The sequence below is a fragment of the Delphinapterus leucas genome, chromosome 7 (assembly GCF_059928025.1).
Source record: "Delphinapterus leucas isolate spDelLeu-1000000601 "Yukka" chromosome 7, BTC_Dleu_Yukka2, whole genome shotgun sequence".
Classification (NCBI taxonomy): Eukaryota; Metazoa; Chordata; class Mammalia; order Artiodactyla; family Monodontidae; genus Delphinapterus; species Delphinapterus leucas.
This window is the reverse complement of record NC_143135.1, coordinates 84,168,769-84,195,526: the sequence shown is the minus strand read 5'-3', so window position 1 is coordinate 84,195,526 and position 26,758 is coordinate 84,168,769.

The following is a 26,758-nucleotide window of genomic DNA, read 5'->3' as shown; positions in this document are numbered from 1 at the left end:
TCCTTCCCTCACTGATTCAAATAAGGGGAAGTTGGACATGGGAAGTAAGCCTTACCCTTTGGTCCATGCCTATCACTTTAGGACTACCAATTTCTGTGAGACCATCTCTACCCTTCAATTCTATGACTTCTCTCTCAGAGTTTAACAACCAGTGATCTATGGTACAGTCATCAACCTTGAAACAAATGGCTTATGGGTGTGCAAACAAAGTTTTCAGGCTATATGGTGGCTAGGAAGGGCCTAGGGTTTTCAGAGACTTTTTAATTTTTGGTGCTCTATACACATAATATTTTTTCAATTTTTTACTGAAGTATAGTAGATTTACAATGTTGTGTTAATGTCTGCTGTACAACAAAGTGATTCAGTTATACATATATATACATTATTTTTTTAATATTGTTTTCCATTATGGTTTATTATAGGATACTGAATACAGTTTTCTGTGCTATACAGTAGGACCCTGTTGTTTACCCATTCTATACATAAAAGCTTACATCTGCTAACCTTAACCTCGCACTTCATCTCTCCCCTCAACCTCCTCCCCCGTGGCAACCGCCAGTATGTTCTCTATGTCTGTTATTCTGGTTATATTTCTATTTAGTTAGACACTTGGTGATATAATATTTTCTATAACTCAAGCTTGGGAGATTTTTCCTAAATTGTGCGGGAAATAAAATGCTATGAGGAAACTTACAGAGTCATACTATCTTTGGGAAACCAAATAAAAGTGATACAGTATTTATAGGAATGACACTGTCTTCCGTCTTAAGGGTGGTTTCTCACCCTTAGCTCTTGTGACATTTTTTACCAGGTAATTGTTGTGGGGTCTGAGCTGTGCATGGTATGATGTTTAGCAGCATCACTAGCCTACTCACTAGATGCCAATAACATCTATATTTGTGTCGGCCAAAATTGGCATCTGTCTCATAGGGTGCAAAGTTGACACTCTACTGAGAAGCACTGCTGTAAACAGTCTGTGGCAAAGCCAGCCTCCATGGGGAAGTGTTATTAGTGGTGGCAGCCATAGTGGTCAGTGCTGACTGAGATTACCATATAATAGAGGTGAGAGGGGCAAAAGCCATAGCGTCAGGGGCAATTTCAATGGCACTAAGGGAAATATATGAGCCATGAAAAAACACTGTAGGGCAAGAAGGGACACCCAGACATTGAGGTCCCAATAACCATTCTAGGTGAGGTTCTGAAATCAAATACCTATGACCTTGACTGACAGCCTATGGCCTTCCCCACCATCTTCATTCATTTATTTACTATTGAATACCACTATAGTCCAGCCACTGTAATAGACTAAGGTCAAAATTAATGAATAGGAGTTTTGCTCCTAATGTAACTCTGAAAATAATTATAATATATATTAATACTTGACATTATGGCAACATGTATAAGGTGCAATGGTAGAACAGGTTCGATAACCCATTATGCTTAAGGACATCAGGAAAGTGTTTGAAGACAATGTAATTCTTAACCTGAGACTTGAAGGAGGATAAATTGTGATAATTTGGCATGTAGATTTAGAAGACATAGAGGGAACAATGTATAAATAGCCCAAAGAGGTGGCAAAACACCCTACATTCTTAGGTCAACACAGAGTTACACACTGCAAAACGGTCATCTTTATGAGGAAAGTTTAAAAGATTTAGGGTTGGGCTAACCCTGGTGGCGCAGTGGTTGGGAGTCCGCCTGCCAGTGCAGGGGACATGGGTTCGTGTCCCGGTCCGGGAGGATCCCACATGCCACGGAGCGGCTGCGCCCGTGGGCCATGGCCACTGAGCCTGCGTGTCTGGAGCCTGTTGCTCTGCCGCGGGAGAGGCCACAATGGTGAGAGGCTCGCGTACCGCAAAAAAAAAAAAAAAAAGAAAAAAAAGATTTAGGGTTAGTTAAGTAAAGAGTGTTAGCTTTTGCAATTATTATTCAAGCTTTCACTGTGCCAACTAAAAATGTCACTCACCATCCCACCGTACAAGGATTGAATCATTAAGCACTGCAGTCACTGACCTTTAACAAACCCTGTAAGGAGCTCAAGGCAGGGAACAGGAATGAGGCTCTCTCTGCTCTGAGAAAACTGGCAGAACAGGTTTTCAGATAGATATTTTTAGGAGAAATTTTTTAATGAACTAGATTCTTGTATCTTCCCAAACTTAGAAAAGCACTAAAACAATTAACTAAGATATCTGTTTCTCATGACTAGTAACCTTCTACAAGATGTGTGTTTAGTTGCAGGTACCACCTTTACCAAAATCAATTGTATACTGATCTCCCCCATTACGTCTTTGGAACAGTTTCTCAGAGCTGTCTCAAAGGCTGTCTCCCTCAATAAAACACTGAATAAGCTTGACTCACAGCATTTACTTTTTTTTTTTTTAAGTCAACAAATGTTTCTGTGTTCCAGGAAACATGTGGTCTGCTGAAAAGAAGTATATACATAAACTCAATTCTCTCTGGGTAATGAAGTACTATTTACTTTTTGTGGATGTGAAATGTGTGGCCAAAGGTAGGAAAGCCAAGATTCTGGTGTGACCTAGTCACTGGAGTTACAGTGTTCTGAGCTTGTTACATGATTCATATACAGGGACAGTGGGAGAGCAAAGAGTACAAGATCAAGACAAAGTCATCTCCACAGAGAAAAAGATCACATGGACATATAAGCCCTTAGTGACAGCATGCAAGGGTTCCAGTTTTCTATGCAGCAGTTTACTTTCTACCCAGTGTTTTTATTATTATTAAAGACATTATTACTATTGTTTTTAATGAGGACCTAACACTGCTGTCTTAAAAAACTGTAGAATAACTTACCAACTTTCCCTTTTTCCTAAGTGACCCTCTTCCTTTTATTCACTTTGCATTGGTGTTTACAGTTCTTCCTAAAATGAATCACTAAAGATGGAAATGTTAAGTTAGTTGAAAAGACATATACACGGCTCTGAAGAAAAGTACTGGTATACTGAATCAGGACAGAACTTGAAGAAAAAAATCACTGTTTTTATTTACCCTGATGAGTGGAACATTATAAAGAATATTCTAACAATGAAACAGGAAAATATACTGAGTACAATAAAGTCAAATAGTAATCCATTTTCATGTTATTCAGATCATCCTGAGGGTCCTCATAATTCCTATTTGATCAGGGGGCAAGAGGGGCCAATAAAGCAGATGTTGTTTCTGATCGACTGTTCTGGTTGGGAAGATATTCATGCTTATTTGGATCCTGACATTATCTCCACCCTGCTTCCATTATGTTTCCCTCTAACAGTTAAAAAGGAAAGTATTCCAATACCCCATTCTGATGCTGAATATAATTCAGGTTGGATTTTCTCATAAAATTTTATTTTAAGCATAAACCTCAAGTTAATTTCCAAATCTGTTTCTTCACATAAATATTAAAGTGTAAAAGTATGTAAAATGTAAAAGAATGAAAAGGCTTAAATGAACAAAAATTAGAAAAGGAAAAAAAAAAATCTCATAAGGTTAAAAGTTAATCAGGTTTTACTAATAGTTGTCATGTTTCTATGTTAACCTCATATTTTCAAGCAAGTTTCACAATAAAATTGTCTATTACAATATCTATATTAGAATTTTTACAATATACTTAATTTTAATATTCTGCTTCCAAAAGTATTTCCATATTTGTTCAGAAGGTTTTGAATGCTCTGCCATGTAGTCAACTTTTTCCACCTTACAGTTGTACTTGCTAAAATTAGATAAATAAGATGTATTTTCCCACCTTAAAATTGATTTTTTTCTCTAAAGAGTGTTGCATGAAGTATGGCAAAATATCTTGAGTTTTCAGGTTTTGACACAAATTATAAGGTAAAAAATTGAAAGCTACTGTTGTTACCCCCATTGTCATTTCAGCCTTCCATGCTCTCCTTCTGAGATATCCTTATTGCATGTGTGTTCTAGACTTATAGGATTTTCTTTTTTTTTTTTTTTTTTTTTACGCGGGCCTCTCACTGTTGTGGCCTCTCCCGTTGCGGAGCACAGGCTCCGGACGCGCAGGCTCAGCGGCCATGGCTCACGGGCCCAGCCTCTCGGCGGCATGTGGGATCTTCCCACACTGCAGCACGAACCCGTGTCCCGTGCATCGGCAGGCAGACTCCCAACCACTGCGCCACAGGGAAGCCCTGGCCATTTTAATTCTCTTAAATGAGTGTCTTTCCTCGAAAATAGAGTGTGCTTCTTGCCTATGAAAAGTTGCAAGCATGTGTGTTGCTCCAAATTCGCTCCTGAGGGCTCTGCAGTATTTGTTGCTGTATTTATTGCAGGCTGCTTTTGAGTTGCTCTGTACCAGAGGCGGAGTGAATAAGATACTATTGTTTTGTAGAGGAAGACATATACACATTGCAAATACATCCTGCCCGGCTGTGAAACTGACCTCTTTGACTTACCTGGGCAGCCGTTGATAAGGATTCCTCAGAATCCTGCTGGTGAATTCCTAGCACCTGGTTAGAATAAAGACAATCATTTCCTGTGTGTGACTAGTTCCATGATTTGAGAGAGAGACACATTCATTCTTCATTCTGTAACAGAATAGTAAACAGGAAGTTTCAACTGAAGCATCCAGGTATAAGGATATGAAATTCCAACATGTGGTGCCAGACCAGGATGCAGATTTTCAAAGAAATATATGAGAATTTGTTTTACAACTGTAGAAATTTCTCATTCACAAGAGACAGATAAAAGGTGTAGAAAGCGGAGATTAAAAGAGCATCTTGGCTACACCAACTTACATTCCCATCAATAGTGTACGAGGGCTCTCTTTTCTCCACATCCTCACCAACATTTTCTGGTCTTTCTGATAATAGCCATTTTGACACGTCAGGTGATATCTCATTATGGTTTTGATTTGTGTTTTCTGATGGTTAGTGATGTTGAGCATCTTTTCATGTGCCTATTGGCTAGCTGTATACCTTCTTTGGAAAAATATCTATTTAGGTATCCTGCCCATTTTTTGACTGGGTTGTTAGGGGTTTTTTTGATATTGTGTTATATGAGCTGTTTGTATATTTTGAATATTAACCCCTTTTTAGCCCTATCCTTTACACATATTTTCTTACATTCAGTAGGTTGTCTTTTCATTTGTTGATGGTTTCCTTTGCTGTGCAAAAGCTTTTAGGTTTAATTAGGTCCTTTTTTCTTTTGCCTTTGTTTCCTTTGCCTAAGGAGCAAGATCCAAAAAATATTGCTACAGTTTATGTCAAAGAATGTTCTGCCTATGTTTTCTTCTAGGAATTTTATGGTTTCAAGTCTTATATTTAGGTCTTTAAATCACTTGAGCTTATTTTTGTATATGATGTCAGAAATTTTTCTAATTTCATCCTTTTATAATTGTGTTCAGTTTTCCCAGCACCAATTATTGAAGAGACTGTCTTTTCTCCATCACATATTCTTGCTTCCTTTGTCATAGAATAATTGACCATAATTGTGTTGGTTTATTCTGTCCTATTCTGTTCCATTGATCTATGTCTCTGCTTTTGAGCCAGTACCATACAGTTTTTGATTACTATAGCTTTGTAGTACACTTTGAAGTCAGGGAGGGTTATACCTCTAGTTCTGTTTTTCTTTCTCAAGATTGTTTTGGGTATTTGGGGTCTTTTGTATTTTCATATAAATTTTTAAATTATTTGTCCTAGTTTAGTGAAAAATGCCATTTGTATTTTGATAGGGATTGCATTGTATCTGTAGGTTGCTTTGGGTAGTGTCAGTGTGGCAGTTCCTCAAAAAAACTAAAAATCGAACTACCATATGATCCAGCAATTCCACTCCTGGGTATATATCCAAAGAAAATAAAAATACTAGTTCAAAAAGATACATGCACCCCAACGTTCATCGCAGCATTATTTACAACTGCCAATATATGGCAACAACTTAAGTGCCCATCAACAGATCAATGGATAAAACAGATGTGGTAATATATATACTACAGAATTCTACTCAGTCATAAAAAGGAATGAAATCTTGCCATATGCAACAATATGAAAGGACTTGGAGGGCATTACGCTTAGTGAAATAAGTTAGACAGAGAAAGGCAAATACTATATGGTATCACATATGTAGAATCTAAAAAAACAAACTAGTGAATATTAAAAAAAAAGAGACTCACAGATATAGAGAACAAACTTGTGCTTACCACTGGGGAGAGGGAAGGGGAGGGGCAAAAGAGGGTTAATGGGGTTAAGAGTATAAAATGAGTATAATCTTTAAAAATTGTTAATCACTATGTTGTACACCTGAAACATGTAATATTGCAAATTGACTATACCTCAATTTTTAAAAAAATGAAAAAGAAGAGTATCTTGGAAGGTGATTTATTAGGTGAGGTAGCCTGTGGAGAGTAGAAGGACCAAGTCCACTTAGTTCAAGCCTGGTGATGTGATAAGCATGTCATTTGAAAATGCTCATTGAAACACTTGAAAAGTATTCCCTGCAGTTGGAAGGTGCAGGGTATTGGTGCTTGTCTAATGCCTGCCTACAGTGGCTGAGGAAAGGATGTGCTGGAGAAGGTCTTACTGCAAAGTTCTGAATTCTCCTGTGACTGTGGGTCAAAAGCATGTATGTTCCAGAGAGCAGATATGGAGATAGCAATGGGAAGTTTAAGACTGAAGCCTGGGGAGAAGACCTTCAAAATGGTAGAGGAGTAAGACGTGGACATCACCTTCCTCCCCACAAATACATCAGAAATACATCTACATGTGGAACAACTCCTACAGAACACCTACTGAACATGGAAGAAGACCTCAGGCTTCCCAAGAGTCAAGAAACTGCACACGTACTTGTGTAGGGCAAAAGAAAAAGGAAAAACAGAGATAAAAGAATAGGGATGGGATCTGCCTCTCTGGGAGAGAGCTGTGAAGGAGGAAAAGTTTCCACACACTAGGAAGACCCTTCATTTGTGGAGACTAGGAGTGGGAAGGGGGAAAGCTTCAGAGCCATGGAGGAGAGTGCAGCCCACGCACATATGGTCACCTTATTTTTGACAAAGGAAGAGAAAGCATACAATGGAGAAAAGACAGACTTTTCAATAAGTGGTTCTGGGAAAACTGGACAGCTAGACATAAACGAATGAAATTAGAACATTCCCTAACACCATATACAAAAATAAAGTCAGAATGTATTTAAGACCTAAATATAAGGCCAGACACTATAAAACTCTTAGAGGAAAACATAGGCAGAACACTGTATGACATAAATCACAGCAAGATCCTTTTTGACCCACTTCCTAGAGAAATGGAAATAAAAACAAAAATAAACAAATGGGACCTAAAGAAACGTAAAAGCTTTTGCACAGCAAGGAAACCATAAACAAGACCAAAAGGCAACCCTCAGAATGGGAGAAAACATTTGCCGATGAAGCAACTGACAAAGATTAATCTCCAAATTTACAAACAGTTAATGCAGCTCAATATAAAAAAAACAGACAACCCAATCCTAAAATGAGCAGAAGACCTAAATAGACCTTTCTCCAAAGAAGTTATACAGATTGCCAGCAAACACATGAAAGAATGCTCTACATCACTAATCATTAGGTAAATGCAATTCGAAATTACAGTCAGCTATCACCTCACACCCGTCAGAAAAAGCATCATCAAAAATTCTACAAACAAAAATGCTGGAGAGGGTGTGGATAAAAGGGAATTCTCTTGCACTGTTGGTGGGTATATAAATGGATACAGCTACTATGGATAACAGTATGATGGTTCCTTAGAAAACTAAAAATAGAACTACCGTATGACACAGCAATCCCACTACTGGGCATATACCCTGAGAAAACCATAATTCAAAAAGAGTCATGTACCACAGTGTTCATTGCAGCAGTATTTACAATAGCCAGGACATGTAAGCAACCTAAGTGTCCATTGACAGATGAATGGTAAAGAAGATGTGGCACATATATACAATGGAATATTACTCAGCCGTAAAAAGACACGAAATTGAGTTATTTTTAGTGTGGTGGATGGACTAGAACCTGTCATACAGAGTGAAGTAAGTCAGTAAGAGAAAAAGAAATACCTTATGCTAACACGTATATATGGAATCTAAAAAAGGAAGGGGGGTGTCTGAAGAACCTAGGGGCAGGACAGGAATAAAGATGCAGAAGTAGAAAATGAACTTGAGGACACAGGGAGGGGGAATGGTAAGCTGGGAAGAAGTGGGAGAGTTGCATGGACATATATACACTACGAAATGTAAAACCGATAGCTAGTGGGGAGCAGCCATATAGCACAGGGAGATTAGCTCAGTGCTTTGTGACCATCTAGATGCGTGATAGGGAGGATGGGAGGGAGACACAAAAGCGAGGAGATATGGTGATATATGTATATGTATAGCTGATTCAGTTTTTTAAATTCAGAAACTAACACAGCATTGTAAAACCATTATACTCCAATAAAGATGTTAAAAAAAAAAAGACTGACTTCTGCTTAAATGGTCATATTTTATGAGTGTGGCTGCTGGGTTTAGGTGTTTTCAGAAACTAGGGGGCATTTTTAATGCTGAGTGGGTGGAGGAGTGACCAGCTGAGAGGCACCTGCTACATCAGAGGAGGGCCCAGAATCTAAGAATTTTGGATGCGTCCATGTGACAGAGCCAGAAATGAAACTTAGAGATGAAGCTGTCTTGTTCCTCCCAGAAGGTTCCTCCCAGAAGTTATGGTGGGGAGGCCTGGAGAGGTCTTACCTTTGAATGAAGATTGAAATGTGGATTGTGTCAGATTCAAGTCTTAATTTCTAAATTAAAAGTGAATTCTCTGATAAAGTGTTGATAGTCACTTAACTGACATGAGTGATCAGAAAATCATAGGACAATCTCTTCTTGGCCTTTTGGCTAAGTTCAAGTGTGGAGAAGTCTTTGGACAGCCCACGTTTCCATCTAAAATACAGGGGAAGGATAATCATTCATATAAACGTTTAGAAGAAGAGTGGGGCCGTGGGAAGGAGGGTGTAAAACGTGTTTTGATGGTTTTACCATAGGAATCCACTACATCTTTTTTTTCTTTTTATAAAAACTTGCATTCTCTTTCTTGCATGTTAATGTCTCAATAGGCAGGGACATGGGTTCCTAGCCTTTCTGAAACCTTGCACTGAGCAAGACAGAGTCACATGTGCATAAACCAAGGCCTATAACACTCACAGAGTATAAACCATGCTCAACAAGCAGTGCCTGCTGTCAGGAGCAAAAGGCCCAGGAAGGTCTTAAGTGCAGAGCCAGAACCAGTTGTTGGTTAGCAGCCCTCTGGGGAAGAGTGATATGGATTAAAAAAAAAATCAAAACAAAACAAAAACTCTGAGAATTTCATGATTGTATATGAAATCTAAGTACACACTAAGAATCACTGAAAAATACCTTCCCCTGTAAGATGGCATTTTCCTTAGACAAGTTTCTTGCCCTTACCTTCCCCCCTTCCTTTATTTTCCCTTCCCTAGTCTCTCTCCGTCCTTCTCCCCACACTAATTTGGTGTCCAAAAGGGCATAGCAGGGTCTAGAAATCAAAGGTGAGGTAGAAAAATGGTGAACTAATCATCTCTGCATTTATTTTCTTTTCAACAAGTTTAAACACCATATAAAATTTTGTCATGTCTATGAGAGGAATTTTATTCTTAACTTTAATAAGTAAAAATTGTTATAAATATTTAGTGACAGTATACTTTTGAAGGTAAGGTAGACACAATGTCTCCAACTACTGGAGCTCTAGTATTTTGAAGGGCACTGAGCGATCCCTTAAGGATGCAGCCACTGTGTATTTGGGAGACAAAAGCTTCGGGTGTTCCCTACCACAATCCAGGATGCTGGAAGGAACTAGAGTCACTATGGGAGGACATTGAGGGTGTGGCTAAAATTTGGGTACCAGAGTGCTACTGGGAGTGTCAAATTCTGCTTCCACAACATATTTCTATAATTTATGTAGCCTCTCTGTGCCTCAGTTTCCTCGTCTGCAAAATGGGTGTAATAATAGTACCACATATGATCGTTAAGAAGTTTAAATGAAATATGTATTTAGAATGCTCTGGCACATGGTACTCCTAAAATGTTCTTTTGTCATATTTCTGTAGCATCCTCTCTCTTTTGACCAAGAGAGGTAAGAGAGGAGGAATTGCCTGCCAGTTATCGACAAAATTTAACTCTAAGGAAAGAAGGAGAAAAAGAGAAACTCTAGGATTAATTACAGAGTCAAGTGGACTATAGGGTTTGGTATTTATTTCCCTCTGAAGGGAGACCTGAGGCCACACAAAGCTGAATGGAGGCACAGATTCCTTCAGTGGAGTGGTTAGGGTCTTCTGAGAAAGGACAACTTGGGTCAACCAAATGAGTGAGAAGTGGCTAGGCTTGTCCAGGGTCTTCCCAGGCATTGATACAGGGGAATTCTGGGGCCTGGTCTAATACCACATCTTTGCATCTTAAACTCAACTTTGAAATCATTTGTTGTATTATCCTTTTGCAAGAAGATTCATCTGCTGCTCTTATTATTGCTTCCAGGGACGGTACTGAGGCTTTCTCCAAAGTACCAGTTAAGAGGTTCAGGTGCCTCTTGTTTTTATTGTAACTGCCATGGCTCAAGCACTGATTGATGTCAATAGGATAGCCTGGAGGTAAGAAAAACAGTCCACTGAGACGTCTCAGGAAGAAAAATGAAGGTTTGGAAATAGCAACATCTGTTTGAGCTCATTTGGAAAAGCCAAACTGGAGCTGCATGAAGGGAGAGATTTATAATTCTGTCTTTTCCTTTAGTGCCTAGCATGTCACTGTTCAATAAATATTTGCTGTATACATGAGTAATTCAGAAAAGAAGAATAAAATGGGATCGAGGTGGGGGCAGACTAGGAAGATTTCAGAGCATGGGGAGAGAATGAAGGAAAGGAAAACCATGTCACATGAGAAAAATGTTTATGTCAAAAAGTGTAGGACATTGAATACTCCTGAGGGCAGTATGAAGAGCAGAGGAACTTTCCAGGAGTCTATAGAGGAAAAATGACAAGGAAAGCAATGGGAAGGAAAAGGCAAAGAGGAAAAAACAAACCAACTTCATTTGTTGAATATCGCTGAAAGATCTGCACGAATTTGAAATCTGAGAAAATAATAGTACAGATTCTGTGACAACAAGAAGATTACTTAAGGCAGAAACTCAGTAGTCAAAGAAGGAGAGGGTGAGAGCATTTTCTTGCAGCAAGAAAAGACTAATAGGGCTTCCCTGGTGGCGCAGTGGTTGAGAGTCCACCTGCCGATGCAGGGGACATGGGTTTGTGTCCCGGTCCGGGAAGATCCCACATGCCGCGGAGTGGCTGGGCCCACGAGCCATGGCCGCTGAGCCTGCGCATCGGAGCCTGTGCTCTGCAATGGGAGAGGCCACAACAGTGAGAGGCCCGCGTACCGCAAAAAAAAAAAAAAGAAAAAGACTAATAAAATTCACACAAAGCTCTATCTTGTGGAGCTGCTCTGAAAGAGGAGTGCATAGCAGGCACAGTGCTCCCGCTAGAGAAGGCCACCAGTAGAAAACACAAAGAGAACCATCAAAAGAGAAGAATTAAAGAATCAAGAATGGAAAGAGGGCTTCCCTGGTGGCGCAGTGATTGAGAGTCCGCCTGCCGATGCACGGGACACGGGTTCATGCCCCGGTCTGGGAAGATCCCACATGCTGCAGAGCGGCTGGGTCCGTGAACCATGGCTGCTGAGCCTGCGCGTCCGGAGCCAGTGCTCCACAACGGGAGAGGCCACAACAGTGAGGGGCCCGTGTACCACAAAAAAAAAAAAGAAGAATGGAAAGAAATGGAACCAGTTTTTTATTATGTTTATTTTATACTGTCATTGAGGGTTAGTGGATAAAGTACTTCCCTCCTTCCTTCCCTCCCTTCCTTTCTTATTTTTTTGGAGGCTTATAAGTTTCATTTAAAATATATAGCATAGAAATTTAGCTTCTTATAGTAACCTATGAGCTCATGAGGCCATGTGTACGAAACGACTTTTGTGAGTATAAATCAAATGTAAAGAGTGTAAAGCCAGGTCCAAAGACTGAGGGTCTTCTCATCTTTCTAGCTCCCAGAGAAGAGGTGTCTTGGGTTAAGTCCACAGTAACCCAAGAAGAGTTAAATGTAAAGTGCTGTTTTTTCACTGCATAAATTACTTCAGAGTGAAATTGTAAAACCAAAGGCTGAGCTCCAAAAAAACCTCTGGGTTTTATTTTCAGTGTGATGGTTTATGGAAATACTTTGGGGCATCTGCATTCTGGCCAGCTACCTGAATCCAAATGTCTCCTCTTGGGTCTCTGACTTGGACCTGACTAAACTAATTTACTCTGAGCATGAGGAACACTATTCACATCAAGAAGATATACTTAAATAGATATAATGCAGCCTTCCCCTGGGGCTAGTTTTGCTTTGCTCAAGACGGGAGCTTGGCTGCTCTATGGAAAGATGGCCTAATTTCACTTTTGAGCCAGTAAAGCCAAATCATCTGTACTGGCGTAAGTTTTTAAATAAGTCTACTGGAGAGGAAAGGCTGCAGTAAGGCGTTTATCAGTAGCTGAGTGGCAGTGGGACACTAGCAATGTAGTCCCAGTCAGGGCGGGCCCTTAATTGAATTCCACTAATGGTATCACTCCTGAATAGAATGGTGCACTGGTTATGGCAACAGGCTGTCAAATCATTAAGATGCAGTTCCAATGCCCAACTTGGCCCCTTAGTCAAGTTATTTAACCTGTCTGAATCAGTATCCTCATACATAAAGTCAGGAACACAATGCTAGCCTCAGTGGGTTTTTCTAAAGTTTAAATAAAACACATATATAAAGCATTTAGTGCATAGTGATTTTCAACTCTGGTTGCACACTGGAATTAACTGGGGAAGGTTTAAAAGCAAACCCAATGCCCCACCAAAATTATATAATCCTTTATGTTAATTGTGATGCATAAACTACATTTCCATTCTGCAGCAGTATGTGAATCATAAATGCTTCAAGATAGAAAAAATTACTAAAAATAATTTGGTAAAAATTCACTGAAATGCTACTTCAATCCTACCACTGTGAAGAAGTCCACCCTACCTGGTTTATGTTATATGCCCATCCTTCCTTGCCAAAAATTAGTCATGCTTAACCATTGGATTACAGAAATTACTTTTTCCTTTAGAGGTGAAACAATCAACATTTTTTTTTCTTAAAACCAATATTCAAGTGCTTCCCTGGTGGTGCAGTGGTTAAGAATCTGCCTTCCAATGTAGAGGACATGGGTTCGAGCCCTGGTCTGGGAAGATCCCACATGCTGCAGAGCAACTAAGCCCGTGCACCACAACTATTGAGCCTGCCCTCTGGAGCCCACAAGCCACAACTACTGAGCCCATGAGCCACAACTACTGAAGCCTATGTGCCTAGAGCCTGTGCTCTACAACAAGAGAAGCCAGTGCAATGAGAAGCCTGCACACAACAATGAAGAGTAACCCCGCTCACAGCAACTAGACAAAGCCCACGTGTAGCAACGAAGACCCAACACAGCCAAAAATAAATTTTAAAAATTAAGTAAACTTTAAAAATTAATATTCCACATGAGTTTAATAAATTTCATTGAAATTTCTGATATATTTTAATGTTTTATTTTATTTTAATATTATTTTATAATTTTACATATATAATCTCATATGGAGGTCATAATATATTCATTTTACTGATTTTGAATCTTTTATTCAATATTTTATTACCGTATGTATTTTCTTTTTCTTCTAATTTTTTCAAATTCTGAAGGTCACAAGATTTTCATGAAATTATTTCAAAAAGCCAAGCACCACCCTTCACTCTGTTTATCTTGAGATTCTCTTTGCTCCTCCCCCGAACCCTAGAAGGTGGTTCCCTTCCTGTATTCACATTTGGTTTGAAAATTTTTATTCTTGCTTTGCTAGAATCTTATGATTCCTGAAAAAGTAGCAATTTAACAACACTTGACTTCTTGTTGCAGCCAGCTCAGGGAAGGCTATAGAAATAAGAGAGAAGTTGATGGATCACAGAACTTAATGTAAAAATTCTGATAAATCTGTAAAAAGAAAATGGTGAGGATTCTAAGAAGAGTCAAAACACCAGTCCAGATAGGAAGAAAGCAGAGCCCCATGAAGGTCAAAAGTCTGGGGAAAGTTTTCTTGTTCTTACCGTTTTCCTTTCCCGCACTGCCCTGGGCAGAATAGTACCCATTGCCACTATGATAAAACCAAAAACCAAAAACCAAAAAAATTCCCCAGCAGCCCCAGCCCATGCTTGGAGCTGGGCTGGGCTGGCAATTATTTAACAATGAGTAGTGATGCTTTGCCCACTCACACTCTATCCTCCTGTTGTTGGGAGAGTTGGGAGCTGACATCTCACAGCCAAGTCCCTCTAGGGCTTTTCTCAACTGAGTACTCACCCCGTCTCAGAATCTGCTTCATGAGGAAACTGACCTGGTTGCATTTTGATCTGCTAGCTCTTGAACTAGCCCCTCTACCACTTCTATTTCTTGGGCCTAGGGATTATAAATCAGGGAAGTATTTTACTGGGAAAAGGAAGGTGTAGGGAGTTCCTCTGAGGCGCTGGGTAAAGGTTGCCTGGTTATGTAAGTACAAACAAGTTGTTGAGCCCTGACTAAAACTAGACCTTCTGAGTGGAGGCACAACTTCTACTTTCACATCCCATATCCTTTTTGGAGGAAAAATACATTTCAATACAGAAGATAGTCTGAGTACAGTTTACTAAAGATTGTTATTTTTCACAGAAGCAATGGTAGATTCCAAATTATTCTATTGGTTCATTACTACAAAATCATAAGAATGGAGAAGCCACCAACCTCAGAAAATGTTCATACAAATGAATGTCATCATTTGGAGTTCATGCGCTGTCATTTGGAGTATTAGGTCAGATTACCTCACACCTGCATTTTTGAAGGTAGTAGTGTCAGATAGACATGAAATTGAGCATTTCAAGCCTTTTACTTGAAGGGACACTGCTGGAAGCAGGTTGGTTATATCAAATGTTATTTAATTACCAAACTGGAATAAGCATTACCAGGTCTCTCTATAATGAGCTGTGTGTAGACAATCTGCCCACTCTAGTGGTTGGGTTTCCAAAAGATATTTATCACAAGACTCTAAATGAATATTCGGAAAAGTATATTATGACTAAACTTAAGTTCCAGTTTGGCCCTTTGCAGTCAATCTCCTCCCACTCCCAGCCCCAGGAAACCACTGCTCTACTCTCATCATAAATTTGCTTAGTATTTTATAAATATTTGCTTACATTTCATACAAGTCTATGCATTCATTTGTGTCTGGCTTCCTTTGCTCAACATGGGTTTTTGAGATTTATTCACACTGTTGCATATATCAGTGGTTTATTTTAATTGCTGAATGGTATTCAGTTGTTTTGAATATTCCACATTTTGTTTGTTCATTCATGTACCTTTGGATTTTTACCAGGTTTTGGCTAATATGGTTAAATCTATTATGTACAGTCTCTATGTAAACATATTTTCAAAATAATTTTAAACATTTATTTTGGAATAGTTTTAGACTTGCAGAAAAGTTTTGATAGTACAAGTGTTCCTATGCAGATTTACCCCATCTTTCCCTAAGACTAACATTTTACATAAACATGGTACTTCATTAAAACAAAGAAATTAACATTGTATAGTACTATTAACTAGACTATAGACTTTATTCAAATTTCATCAGTTTTCCACTGACATCCTTTTCCTTTTCTAGGATCCAATCCAGGGTACCACATTGCATTTAGTAATCATGTCTTCCTAGTCTCCTTCAATCTATGACAGTTTATCAGTCTTTCTTTCCTTTCATAATTTTGACAGTGTTGAATAGTACTGGCCAGGTATTTAACGTAATTTCTCTCAAATAGGGGACATTGTCTGATGTTTTCTTATGATCAGACTATGGTTCTGTGTTTTGTGAAAAATGCCAGACAGGCAAAGTGCTCTTCTTACAGTATCACATCAGGGATCATACTATATCAACATATCATTGGAGTTGTTAATCACTTGGTGCCTGCCAGATTTCTTCACTGAAAAGTTACCATTTTCCTCTTTCCATACTTCATTGTTTGAAATCAAGTCACTAAGTCTAACTCAAGGGTAGAAGAATTAAGCTTCATTTCCTTGAGGGGGAGATTATATACACATATTACTTAGATTCACCAACAAGGAATATTTGCCCTCTTTCACCCACTCACTTATTTAATAATTTATCGCAGTATGCACTCATTATATTTATTTTATTCTTTAGGTTTATATTAATTTCCATTTGGTGCTGTAAAAAGTTACCACAAACTTAGTAGCTTAAAACAGCACAAAGTGATTATCTTGTAGTTATGGAGGTCAGAAGTCTGAGATTGGTCTCATTGGGCTCAAATCAAAGTCTTGGCAGGGCTAATTCTTTCTGGAAATTCTAGCAGAGAATCCATTTTCTTGCCTTTTGTAGCTTCTAGAGGCCATCCGCATGTCTTTGCTCCTAGTCCCCTTCCATCTTTAAGGCAGCAAAATCCAGTGAGCCGTTTTATACTGCAGTACTCAGACACTGAGACTCCTTCCTTTTTCCACTAATAAGGACCTTTGTGATTGCATTGGTCCTACCCACAAAATCCACAATAACTTTCTCATCTCAAGGTTAGCTGATTAGCAACCTTAAACCTGTCTGAAATATTATATTCCATTTACCATGTAATGTAACATATACATTTTATTGCTTCTCTCAGGATTATTATCTACTACGTGATTTATTTTGCTGCTTAAATTGCTCCAGCTTTGGCTTTCTTAGGTTAGCTCCTCTGTTCTTTGCACATATCCCAATTCTTTTTGTAAAAGTAATTCCTTTCCTTTTGCCATGACAAGATGTACTAGGTGTGTGTCTTGTTTTTTCCCTATTCCAGCCTTAGAATCAGCCACTTCTCCAAGGTGTCTTCATTCTCTTTATTGGAGAATAGTATTTAGAAACCAAGATCTGGAAAGTGGGTGTGCTTATAGCTACTGGGGTATCACTGCTTCTAAGCCCTCAGTGGGCAAATCTGGTATATATATGTATGTATAGTACCCCATGTATACACACTCATCTATAAGTATTTCTGAATCTGGCTACCTGTACACATATTAAAATAAGCATTTGTTCATAGTTATTTCTTCAACTCTAATCCAGCACTTCATGCCTTGTTCTAGACTTCTTTCTTTGCTTATTTGTAACTTCTTTCTTGGACAGTGAGAAATCTGGTTCCCATTATCTACAATTTATTTACTTATTTCTTTAGTCCTAGTATACATATAAAGTAGTTTTAGAATTGCTAATCCAGACCTCTATAGGAAACAAATTTATTAGATAAAGTAGTGTTTATATACACTTCTTTGGTCTTTAGCCATACAGTTCCTAGTCAAAGTATCATTTCCAAAGTTTCTTAGGTCAGATATTTCTTCCTCAACATTTTCCATGAGATTGTATCAGGCATGCTTTTGTAATAGAGTTAAATTCATTTCTTACTGTTTGCATCCCACCCTGGGATACCCTGACTTTGCAGCTATTTTTAAAGTTGCGTACAACAATGTTCACTTTTTAAAAAATAGCTTTTATATTTTAGAGCCATTTTAGGTTCACACCAAAATTGAACAGAAAGTACAGAGTTCCCATATACCGCCTACCCCCCACACATAGCCTCCCCCACTTTCATTATCCTATACAAGAGTGATGCATTAGTTTTTTTTTTTATATATTGGAGTATAGTTGATCTACAATGTTGTGTTAGTTTCTGCTGCACAGTAAAGTGAATCAGTTATTCATATACAATATATATCTACTCTTTTTTAGATTTTCTTCCCATTTAGGTCACCTCAGATCATTGAGTAGAGTTGCCTGTGCCAAACAGTAGGTTCTATTAGTTATCTATTTATAGTAGTATATATATGTCAATCACAATCTCCCATTTTGTCCCCCTTTCCCCTTTGGTAACCATAAGTTTGTTCTCTACATCTGGGACTCTATTTCTACTTTGTCAATAAGTTCATCTGTACCACTTTTCTAGATTCCACATATAAGTAAAATGATATTTGTTTTTCTCTTTCTGACTTACTTCACTCTATATGACCGTCTTTAGGTCCATCCACATCTCTGCAAGTGGCATTATTTTGTTCCTTTTTATAGCTAATATTCCATTGTATATATGTACCACATCTTCTTTATCCATTCCTCTGTTGATGGACATTTGGATTGCTTCCACATACTAGCTATTGTAAATAGTGCTGCAATGAACATCGGGGTGCCTGTATCTCTTCGAATTATCGTTTTCTCTAGATATATGCCTAGAGGTGAGATTACTATGTCATATTGTAGCTCTATTTTTATTTTTAGGCCATACCACACGGCATGCAGGATCTTATTTCCCTGACCAGAATGAACCTGTGCCCCGTGCATTGGGAGCTCGGAGACTTGTAGCTCTATTTTTAGTTTTTAAAATCATATCAAGCATTTTTTCCAACCACAATGCTATGAGATTTAAAATGTTCACTCTTTTTAATGCATAAATCTATGGGTTTTAATAAATTCATGAAGTTATATATCCATTGACTCAGTACCATACAGAGCTGTTGCATCACTGTAAAAATTCCCCTATAGTAGTCCAGCACACCTTCTCTCTTCCAACCCCTGACAACCACTAATTAATTTTCCATTCCTATAGCGGGTCTTTCAATAATGTATAAATGGAATCATATAAAATATAGCCTTTGGGTCTAGCATCTTTCTCTTTTCAAAGTGCAATTAAGATTTTTCCATCTGAAACTGAGCAGAACCCTGTGGGGTCCTCCCAAGTATAAAGGCTCCTCCATGTACCCTGCCTCTTGCTTGCAGAAAAGCTGAAGTCTCCTAAGCCTTCCCTGAGTCACAAAAGAACAGGCTCAAGCACTTAATGATTAGGACAAGAGTCATAGAATCTTTAGTTCCTCCCTAAAGGACACAGATAACAGAGTCTAATGCACTTTCCTGACTTATTTTACAGATACTATAACTGCCACCAGAGTGAAAAAACTAACTGCATAGTGACAGACTGTAGCTATGACATAAGCTGCTCCATCCTGAGCAGTACTAAATCTATGGCTAGCACAATTCCAAGAATTGGTCTCAAGAGAATGGGATTAACACTATTGCTCATAATAACCTGTATCTTTGTGGGCATCAAAATAGTTGGGTTTATTCTGCCTATATATGTAAGGGAGTAACAGATGTTGTCAGCAAAGAGATGCTACAGATGCATGTTGACATTTTTCTCTCAAAGACCTCACCAGTATTCCTCAAACTGAAACAGTTACAGAATATGGACATTTGCCCCGATCCTATAGAAATGGAATGATGTCTGACAGTGGAGATTTGTAAGCAGCCCATAAAAGCTAACAGATAATAGACTTCAATAAACTATATTTTAACTTAACCTTTATGTCTGGTGCACCCATGCTTCACTAACCTCTAGCCCTAGAATAATACCTTTCAAATCTTTTGATTACACAATGCCTTGCCTAAAATGTTGATGATTTTCTGAGATTAAAGAAGTAGGAATGAAGAATAAGCAGTTAACAGATGACTAGATCTATCCCCTAGCTTCCAACTGAGTGAAAAAGATAACATCTAAAGAAAGATTACAAGGAGTCAGCACACAGTGAAAGATGACAAAGAATCTGACTTCCTCTCCAAATGATAAGCTGCAACTAGTTTCCCCTTTCTCTCTTTAAAAATTCTCATGGTCAAGCAGACTCTTCAGAGTTGGTTCTTGCACATGAATCCATCTTCTTCCCAGGTAGCTGGCCTCCTGAATAAAGCAACTTTTCCTTTCCAACTAACATTTGTCTCTCCAGTATTGGCTTTTGAGCTGTGAACAGCTGAACCTGAGTTCAGTAACATCTTGTGTGAATCAATAGCTTTTTCCTTTTTACTGCTAATACTCCATCACATGATTCATTATGGTTTGTCTATCCATTCACCTATAGAAGAATTTCTAGATTGTTTCCAGTTTGGTGTGCTTATGAAAAAAAGCTGCCATGAACATTAAATGTAAGATTATTATTTATGTTATTTTATTTTCTGTGAACATGAGTTTTCAAATCATTTGGATAAATGCCTAGATGCATGTTTGCTGGGTCATATAGTAAGTGTACATTTAACTTTATAAAAACTTCTAACGTGTCTTCCAAAGTGTTTGTACCATTTTGCATTCCCATCAGCAATTACTAAGGCTTTTTTTTTTTTTTTGGCTTCACATCCTTGACAGCATTTGGTATTGTCAGTTTTTAAAATTACTTAACAAATTTAATAGGTATATAGCAGTGTCTCATGCTGATTTTAATCTGCATTTCCCTAATGATAACTGATCATAAGCGTTCCTTCATAAGTCTATTTTCACTTCCATAAGATCTTTAGTGAAGTATGTGTTTATGTCTTTTGCTCCCATTTTAATTGTATTGTTTGTTGTCTTATTGTTGAGCTATGTGTTCTTAATATATTCTGCATACAAAACCTTATTCAGATATTTGATTTGCAAAAGGTTTTTCCCAATCTGTGGCTTGTCTTTTCATTTTCTTAACAGTGTATTTTGTAAAAAAAAAAATTTACAAATTGATTGTAAAGAGGCCCAAGTAATGATTTTTTACTTTTGTGAATCATTCTTGCTTTTGGTGGCATATCTAACAACTTAACGGCCAAACTTAAGGCCACAGAGATTTTCTTTTGTTTTTTCCCACAAATGTTTAAATTTAGGTTTTTCATTTAGGTCTATCATTTATTTTGAGTTAATTCTTTGTATGAGATGTGAAATATGTGTCAAGACTTATTTATTTATCTTTGTATGAGGAATAATTGTTCCAACACCATTTGTTGAAATGATTGTTCTTCCTCCATTGTGTTGCCTTGTGCCTTTGTCAAAAATCAGTTGACTATGTTTATGTGGTCTGGGTTGTCTGTTTTATACCATTTATATATATTTCTATATATTAGTATCACAGTTTGATTAAAGTAGCTTTAAAATAAATCTTAGAATTTGGGTAACTTCTCCAATTTTGTTCTTCAGAATTTTTTGCTCATTATACTTCTTTGCCTTGCTGCATAAATTTTAGTATCAGCTTCTCAATATATACAAATCCTTCTTGAGAATTTTATCTATAGTCAATACAATACAAGTTAGTGAGAACTGGCATCTTGACTGTACTGAATCTTTCAATGCATGAACAAAATATATCTCTTCATTTAGATTCTTTAAAAATTTTTCTTTTTATAGTTTACAGCATACATATTTTATAGTTTACAGCATACATATTATGATCATATGTTTTTAATACACTTAAAATTCTGCAGGGCAGTTACCTAAGTGAAATCAGGATACATGACTAGACAAAGATTTAGTAATCAGGATCTTGGCCACAATACAATCCCTTACTCTTAAACTTTCAATAGTTCACCATTAGACTGTAGGAAGACTTCAAACTCATTAGCATAAAATTTACATTATAACTTGTAATGAACTTTCCATTCTTAAATTCTACCACACTTTCATAACCTTAGTTATAGCTAATATAATAGTTAATTCAATAAATAAGTTGGAGAGCTAGTGTTATGTGTTAAACACTGTGCAAATTCTGGAGTTACAAGGCTTTGTCTTCCATCATTTCAATTCTGTGACTAAACAGACAAGTCAACAGATAAAAAAATATTTAATATTATTAATGATAACAATTTATTTACTGTGAAGCTTCAGTGAAAAATTATACTTAATTCTTACCATAATCCTGCAAGATATATAACTTCAAAAAATTTCGGAGATTCTCTGGTGATTCGGTGGTTAGGACTCCATATTTCCACTGCACAGGGCCCAGGTCTGATCCCTGGTTGGGGAACTAAGATCTCAAAAGCCACGTGGCACAGTAAAAAAAAATGGTTGAAACCAAAAAACATACTCGTCAATTTGAAAATGATACAAAGAAATGGAAAGATACCCAGAAATATCCAAGATCCTTCTTGGATTGGAAGGATTAATGTTGTTAAAATGTCTATACTACCCAAAGCAATCTACAGATTTAATGCAATCTCTATCAAAATATCCATGACTTTGTTCACAGAACTAGAACAAATAATTCTAAAACTTTTATGGAACCACAGAAGACCCACATTTCTGACATACAATTTTCTGACGTTTCGGAGGATAAAATAACACTTCCATGACGTATTTTTGAAAACCTGTTATATGCTAATAGGGTGACCAACAGCATGTCAGGAAAGCCCGAGGTCCCAGCAAACCTGGACACGTGGTCACACTATATACTAGGTATTGTTCTGCAGAAAAGAAACTAAGATTCAGAAAAGTTTATTTATCCAAAGTTACCACTGATACACTGCATTTATTAAGACAACTAAAACACTTGAGAAGGCAGATGGTGGCAGAGCTGAGATTCAAATACAGCTCAAATTCTTTCAATATATTTTTTATTTGCTGATCAAATGTGGTCACACCTCTTCTGAAGAGCATTTATTTATTTACTTACTTATTTGACAATATATCGTATACAGTCAGTCATATTCATACACTTGTATTTTCTCCTGTTTTGGGTTACATGTTCTTTTTTAGTAAGAGATTTTCTTAATCTTGAGATCTCTATTTGGAACCTTGTACAATGTCTTTTTTAACTGAAATGAACATAACTAACCATATGCCAAGTAGTTCCAAGACTTAAATAACTGTTCCCTACAGACCTGTTTTCTTTTTTTTAACAACGTTTTTGAAGTATAATTGCTTTAAAATGGTGTGTTAGTTTCTACTATATAACAAAGTGAATCAGCTATACATATACATATATCCCTATATTTCCTCCCTCTTGCATCTCCCTCCCATCCTTCTTATCCTACCCCTCTAGTTGGTCACAAAGCACTGAGCTAATCTCCCTGTGCTATGCAGCTGCTCCCTAGTAGCTATCTATTTTACTTTTGGTAGTGTACATATGTCCATGCCACTCTCTCACTTCGTCCCAGCTTAACCTTCCCCCTCCCCATGTCCTCAAGTCCATCCTCTATGTCTATGTTTTTATTCCTGTCCTGACCCCAGTTTCTTCAGAACCTTTTTTTTTTTTTTTTAGATTCCATATATATGTGTTAGCATATTGTATTTGTTTTTCACTTTCTGACTTACTTCACTCTGTATGACAGATTCTAGGTCCACCCACCTCACTAAAAATAACTCAGTTTTGTTTCTTTTTATGACTAATATCCCATTGTATATATGTGCCACATCTTTATCCATTCATCTGTTGAAGGACACTTAGGTTGTTTCCATGTCCTGGATATTGTAAATAGTGCTGCAATGAACACTGTGGTACATGACAGTTTTTGAATTATGGTTTTCTCAGGGTATATGCCTAGTAGTGGGATTGCTGGGTCACATGGTAGTTCTATTTTTAGTTTTCGTAAGGAACCTCCATACTGTTCTCCATAGTGGCTGTATCAATTTACATTCCGACCAAAAGTGCAAGAGGGTTCCTTTTTCTCCACACAATCTTCAGCTCTTATTGTTTGCAGATTTTTTGATGATGGCTATACCGACCTGTGTGAGGTGAACCTCATTGTAGTTTTGATTTGCATTTCTCTAATGATTATTGATGCTGAGCATCCTTTAATATGTTCATTGGAAATCTGTATACATTCTTTGGAGAAACGTCCATTTAGTTCTTCTGCCCATTTTTGGATGGGGTTGTTTGTTTTTTTGATATTGAGCTGCACTAGCTGCTTGTAAACTTCAGAGATTAATCCTTTGTCAGTTGCTTCCTTTGCAGATATTTTCTCTCATTCTGACAGTTGTATTTTTTTCTTGATATGGTTTCCTTTACTGTGAAAAAGGTTTTAAGTTTCATTAAGACCCATTTTTTTTTGTTTTTATTTCCATTTCTCTTGGAGGTGGATCAAAAAGGATCTTGCTGTGATTTATGTCATAGAGTGTTCTGCCTATGTTTTCCTCTAAGAGTTTTATAAGGTCTGGCCTTACATTTAGGTCTTTAATCCATTTGGAGTTCATTTTTGTGTATGGTGTTAGGGAATTTTCTAATTTCATTCTTTTACATGTAGCTGTCCAGTTTCCCCAGCACCACTCTAGAAGATTTCTGGTACCATCTTTAGGATTCTCTATTTATAGTATCATATCATCTGCAATGACAGCTTTACTTCTTCTTTTCTGATTTGGATTCCTTTTATTTCTTTTTCTTCTCTGATTGCTGTGGCTAAAACTTCCAAAACTATGTTGAATAATACTGCTGACAGTGGACAACGTTGACTTGTTCTTGATCTTAGAAGAAATGCTTTCAGTATTTCACTATGGAGAATGATGTTGGCTGTGGGTTGGTCATATGGCCTTTATTATGTTGAGGTAAGTCCCCTCTATGCCTACTTTGTGGAGTGTTTTTATCATAACTGGTATTGAATTTTGTCAAAAGATTTTTCTGCATCTATTGAGATGATCATATGGTCTTCCCCCTTCAATTTGTTAATATGGTTTATCACATTGATTAATTTGTGTATATTGAAGAATCCTTGCATCCCTGGGATAAACCCCACTTGATCATGATGTATGATCTATTTAATATGCTGTTGGATTCTGTTTGCTAGTATTTTGTTGAGGATTTTTGCATCTATGTTCATAAGTGATATTGGCCTGTAGTTTTCTTTCTTTGTGACATCTTTGTCTGTTTTTGGTATCAGGGTAATTGGTGATCTCATAGAATGAGTTTGGGAGTGTTCCTCCCTCTGCTATATTTTGGAAGAATTTGAGAATGGTAGGTGTTATCTCTTCCCTAAATGTTTGAAAGAATTCACCTGTGAAGGCTTCTGGTCCTGGGCTTTTGTTTGTTGGAATATTTTTAATCTCAGTCTCAATTGTCGTGCTTGTGATTAGGCTGTTTATATTTTCTATTTCTCCCTGGTTCAGTCTCAGAAGGTTGTGCTTTTCTAAGAATTTGTCCATTTCTTCCAGGTTGTCCATTTTATTGGCATACAGTTGCTTGTATGTATGATCTCCCATGTTCGTTTGTATTTCTTCAGTACCAGTTGTTACTTCTTTTTCAGTTCTAATTTTATTGATTTAAATCTTCTCCCTTTTTTTCTTCATGAATCTGGCTAATCTTTTAGCAGTTTTTGTTTTATCTTCTCAAAGACCCAGCTTTTAGTGTTATTGACCTGTCTATTGTTTTCTTCACTTCTTTTTCGCTTATCTCTGATCTGATCTTTATGATTTCTTTCCTTCTGCTAACTTTGGGGTATTTTTGTTCTTCTTTCTCTAATTGCTTTAGGTGTAAGTTTAGGTTTTTAATTTGAGATGTGTTTCTTATTTCTTGAAGTAGAATTATATTGCTATAATCTTCCCCCCTAGAACTGCTTTTGCTGCATCCCATAGGTTTGGTTCATCGTGTTTTCATTGTCATTTGTTTCTAGGTATTTTTTTATTTACCCTCTGATTTCTGTAGTGATCTCTTTGTTGTTTAGTAGTGTTTTGTTGAGCCTCCATGTGTTTGTATTTTTTACAAATTTTTCCTGTAATTGATATCTCATCTCATAGTGTTGTGGTCGGAAAGATATTTGATATGATTTCAATTTTCTTAAATTTACCAAGGCTTGATTTGTGACCCAAGATATGATCTATCCTGGGAAATGTTCCATGAGCACTTGAGAAGTGTATTCTGTTGTTTTTGAATGGAACGTCCTATAAATATCTAGTCAGCCCATCTTGTTTTATGTCATTTAAAGTATGTTTCCTTATTTATTTTCATTTTGGATGATCTGCCCTTTGGTGAAAGTGAGGTATTAAAGTCACCTTCTCTGATTGTGTTACTGTCGATTTCCCCTTTTATGGCTGTTAGCATTTGCCTTATGTATTGAGTTGCTCCTATGTTGGGTGCATAAATACCATTGTTATATCTTCTTTTGAGATTGATCCCTTGATCATTATGGAGTGTCATTCTTTTTCTCTAGTAATAATCTTTATTTTCAAGTCTATTTTGTCTGATATGAGAATTACTACTCCAGCTTCCTTTTGAGTTCCATTTGCATGGAATATCATTTTCCATCTCCTCACTTTCAGTCCATATGTGTCCCTAGGTCTGAAGTGGGTCTCTTGTAGACAGCATATATACAGGTCTTGTTTTTAAATCCATTCAGTGTCTATGTCTTTTGGTTGGAGAATTTAATCCATTTACATTTAAGGTAGTTATTGATATGTATGTTCATATTACCATTTTCTTAATTGTTTTGGGTTTCTTAATGTAGTTCTTTTCCTTCTCTTGTGTTTCCTGTTTAAAGAAGTTCCTTTAGCAGTGGTTGTAAAGCTGGTTTGGTGTTGCTGTATTCTCTTAACTTTTGCTTGTCTGTAATGTTTTTAATTTCTATGTCTAATCTGAATGAGATCCTTGCTGAGTAGAGTAATTTTGGTTTCAGTTTTTTCCTTTTCATCACTTTAAATATGTCCTTCACTCCCTTCTGGCTTACAGAGTTTCTGCTGAAAGATCAGTTCTTAACCTTATGAGGATCCCCTTTTATGTTATTTGTTGTTCTTCCTTTGTTGCTTTTAATAATTTTTCTTTGTATTTAATTTTTGGCAGTTTGATTAGCATGTGTCTTGACCTGTTTCTCCTCGGATTTATCATGTTTGGGACTCTGCACTTCCTGGACTTGACTGACTCTTTCCTTTCCCATATTAGGGAAGTTTTCAACTATAACCTCTTCAAATATATTCT